The sequence below is a fragment of the Apodemus sylvaticus genome, chromosome 7, assembly GCF_947179515.1.
Source record: "Apodemus sylvaticus chromosome 7, mApoSyl1.1, whole genome shotgun sequence".
In the NCBI taxonomy this organism is placed as follows: Eukaryota; Metazoa; Chordata; class Mammalia; order Rodentia; family Muridae; genus Apodemus; species Apodemus sylvaticus.
Genome location: NC_067478.1, coordinates 77,157,037 through 77,161,822, shown reverse-complemented (window position 1 = coordinate 77,161,822; position 4,786 = coordinate 77,157,037).

Sequence of the window (4,786 nt, the reverse complement as noted above, 5' to 3'; positions counted from 1 at the left end):
TATAAAGAAAATGGGAGGGTATTTACCAAACTGGCAATGCTTATGTCTGCATAGCAGACCAAGAGTCAGGTCACCTTGTTATGCTCTCGGTTCTTCCAAATTTCCTACAGTGTGTAGGTGTTTCCCCAGACGTGTTTATCTTAGTCCTAATCTGTGTCACTTCAGCCTGCTTAGGCCCAGGGGACCAAGACTCGTGTGCAATTGTACTCTGTTGCCTTATCCACATCTGGCACACTTCAAAGCATTTGAAAACCATTTTCAGACCTGCTTATTGGAAGTGCATGGTACGGAGAAGTTAGAGCCTCTAGTTCTCTCATTGACAGAGTAAATGAGGGTAAGTTCTTACCGATCTACTCCTGATAACTAACAAAAAGGGTATCTCTAAAACAAGGCCTCAGAAGAGTCTCCTAGTCCCTGGAAGAGTCTTGGGAGAATTGAGCAGATCCTGTTGGGTCATTACAGTGCTATAGGCCAGGTTGACTGTGTGCTAGGCTTAAGAAAAGAGATCTGTCTCTACTTTTTGAAGAGATGTATCACCATGTTTATCTGTGAAACTAAGGAAAAATCAAACTTGATACCTGGTGTGTAAATCTCCCAAACAGAGATCATAAAACACTAACAAACAAACAAACAAACAAAAAGAGTAGAAATTTGGAAATCCCATGCTGTATAATACAGTTCTACCTCAGGATATATATACCAAGACATGAAAGTATATCTGAATGGATGATGGATATTTACACTCTAATATTTTTTTAAAATTATTTATTTATTTTATGCATATGAGTACACTGTAGCTGTCTTCAGAAACCTAGCAGAGGGGGTAGGATCCCATTACAGATGGTTATGAGCCACCATGTGGTTGCTGGGATTTGAACTCAGGACCTCTGAAAGAGCAGTCAGTGCTCTTAGCCTCTGAGCCATCTCTCTAGCCCCTTTACACTCTAATATTAATAGAGTTATCCATAATAGCCTACTGGTGGAAGCAACCAAGTGTGAATGGATAGAGAAATAGATGAATAAAGTGTGATAGGTGTGCAAAATGGAATAGTATTTAGTATTCAAAAAGGATGAGATTCTCACAATTGCTAAAGAGTCTTCAGACATTGTGCTGCCTGAAATAAGCCAGTCACTAAGGAAAAAAATACCATAAAATTCTGCACAAATCAAGTCTATAAAGCAGACAGACTTTTAGAAACAGAAAATAGAATAATGGTTGCCTGAGGCTGAAAAGAGGGAGAAAATGGGGAAATCTAGTTTAAAAGGTATAGAGTTTCAGTTTTGCAAAGCAGAAATAATCATAGAGCTGAACACTGGTGGTGGTAAACAGCAACATGAATGTCCTTCATGTCACAGACCTCCAGCCTGAGAAGTGAGAGAAGTGGGAACTTCTGTCCTGTGTGCTATCCTGTGTGCAATGATAAGGTACCAAAAGGACCAACCAGATGGAACCAGAAAGCAATGAGTACTCCTCAGAACTTGACGGATGTCTTAAGACAAGGGGATTACACATCAACTATAGAATTGTTGTCATTAACCTTTTTTTTCTAGGCTGGAGAGATGGCTGGAGAGAGTGGTTATAAACACCAGCTGTTCTTCCAGAGGTCCTGAGTTCAATTCCCAGCAACCACATGGTGGCTCACAACCATCTGTAATGAGATCTGGTGCCCTCTTTTGGCCTGCAGGCATACATGCAGGGAGAATGTTGTATATGTAATAAATAAACAAATCTTAAAACAAACAACAATAAAAACAAAAAACCTTTTTTTCTTTTTTTTTCTTTCATGCCTATGAGTGATTTGCCTCCATGTGCATGCAGTGACTATGGAGGCCAGCAGAGGACATCAGATCCCTTGGAACTGGAGTTATAGACTTGTGAGCTGCCATGTGGGTGCTAGGACTCAAACACAGGTTCTCTGGGAGAGCAGCTAGTGCTCTTAACTGCTGAGCTGTTTCTGGAGCCCCTCTTCTGTAATTAAGTACAGATATCAATAATGAATGTTGACATCTAACAAGGCCCTTTCTATGTGATTTGGTCAGTGTTAAAGAATCATTTTAAATAAATAAAATCTGGGTACTATTATTATGGTTATTTAAGGTTCAGAAAACTGAGGTTTAGAAACTGTAAATATTTGTTCAAGGTTCATGAGTGACAGAACCGCAATTGTTCTTTAGGAATTGAATCTAGGCTCTCCCACACGCAGTCCACCACTGAGCTAGCTCCTCAGCCGGAGCCGGCTCTGACCTTGCTGTACTCATGAGAGCACAGGGCTAGGGTTCGTTGGTGCAATCAGACATTTTGTAGTTCTTTTTATCTTAAGATAAGTACTTCTTTAAACACTCTTTTAAAGATGGGAATCTCAAATAGAGAACTCTAAATTATAAGGGCTTTGGGTGTGGTTCAGACACAAAGTTTAGTAATAGAAAGGTCCTGGGTTCAAATCCCAGAACCAAAGAGAAAAGGAGAAAAAAGGCCATTTATGTGTTTGGGATTGAGAGTTCTTTGGTACATCTTAGAGAACTGCACTGAAGACAGAGCCTCAGCAAGTGTGTGCTTGTACCTAGCTGTAGCATCAGGGTGTCACCTAATTCCAGGGAAAGAGGCAGAGAACATGCTAGCAACCACAAACAGATAATTCTGTAAGGTAATCTTAATGTCACTTAAAAATTCTTTATTTTAAAAATTTATCTTCTGTCTGTCTATCTATCATTTGTTTGTTTTTTGTTTGTTTTTCAGTTTTTCAAGACAGGGTTTCTCTGTGCAGCCCTGGCTATCCTAGAATGCCCTTTGTAGACCAGGCTGCCCTTGAACTCAGAGATCCACCTGCCTCTGCCTCTGCCTCCTGAGTGCTTTGCTTAAATAATCAACATTATTTTTTAATAATTATAAACAGTAAAACATAATCAAGCATGAAGCCCAGAAATTTGCTGATAACTTATGGAAGACTAATTTCTCCAAAAAGAATTGAATAGATGAGTAATTTTACTTACGTAGTAAATGTATGTGGAAATATAGATTTATATGTATGCTCACACACAGTGTCACTACCTACATGTGGAGATAACGGGGCAACTCAAACTCACCTAGTCAGGCTTGGCAGTAAGCACCATTAGCCACCGAGCCATTTCACTGGCCCAACAGGTATTTTTAAAGAAAACAAAGTGATAATAGCAATCATGAAGGAAAGAGTGTGGTATCAGCAAAGAGAAAGCTTTGAGAAATTTCTGAACAACTCAAAGTAGGTGGGTGGGGAGATGGGCGGATGAGCACACACAGAGGGAGCTGCAGGCCAGGGCACAGCGTGAGCTCTGGGCCTTCCCTGGGGACCCCAGAAAGGCTCTGCATTCTGTCAACAAAGCTGAGATGGGCTGTGGGGTAATTATCAGTGGCCTCATTATTGAGCTGGATTCTGTGCCTTGGGATATCTGGGCCCCTTTCCAAAGACCTGTGTAAACATAGTGTGGCAGATGAGACTTTGCCCTCAGGATAAAAGCCAGGGTACTATACTGCCTGTTAGAAAGCAAGCAGTCAGCTCAGAGAAGGTTACAAGGGTCGTGTGGCCTTCTAGAAGACAGGAAGAAACTCCCAAATCTCTATGATAAACTCAGAAAACAGTCAAACAAGCTGAACCTGCCTCTCCACCTCCACCACAGCTGCCTCAGACTCCTGCCTGGTCCGCTGCTCTTTCTTAACTGACAGTTGACAAATGTACACATTTATTGGGAGCAATATGGTGATTCTACACATGTAGAAAGTGCAATAATTTCTATATCTTTCTCATTTCATTTGGAGTCTTCAAACCTTTCCCGTAGCTCTTCCTAAGATGCATAACAGGACCGGAGAGGTTCCCCAGTCAGAGAAGTTCTTGCTGAAAAGCATGAGGACTTGAGTTCCAATCTCCAGCACCCATGTAAACAGCTACGTGTGGCATACATGCCTGTAGTCCAAGCACTCAGAAGTGGAGGCAGGAAGATCCCTGGGGCTGGCTGGCTAGCCAGTGAGAGGTTTCATCTCAAAGAATAAAGTGGAAAACAGAGAGAGAGAGAGAAAGAGAGAGAGAGAGAGAGAGAGAGAGAGAGAGAGAGAGAGACAGAGAGACAGAGAGACAGAGAGACAGAAACAAAGAGACAGACAGAGATACAGAAACAGAGAGAGACACAGAGAGGGGGTATTCTGGTATACGTGGTAGGAATAGGTATGTTATATATGTCAGGCTGTCAGAAATTAGGACTAGAGTCTGCAACTATCTGACTACTTTGATGCATTCTGTCCTTACCCTGCCCTTCCTGGTTGCTGTATACTCCCCTACATTGAAATGACTTTTGTGTCCACTGGAGGCCCTTTAGAGACATCATACAGTATGTAAGTCCCACCATCTTGGATAGGATTCCTGTTGGTAATTCTATTTAAGGAGAAAAACAGATCTAAATAACTGGAGAAGAATCCACAAAACTATTTCCATCAGATTGTCCGCTTAATTTCAATTCACTCACAGAATAAACAAGGAACACCAGACTTGTGAGAGAAAAACCCAACAGTACAGAAGTAAAAGCTTCAGATATAGCAACTTGACCTGAAGGAACGAGATAATTCAAGCAAGAAAGAAAATGATGGTTTTCAAAACCAATCAACTCACAAATGGTATCATATTCCCAGTAGGAGTGTTATTAGCTCATTAAAGAAATGAATGTTGAAGTCAATACTAGAAAAATGCTAATTAGGACCAGAGGAGGACTTACACTAGCTGCAATCTTAAACAATTACAGTTTGCTGTCAAAAAGTTTT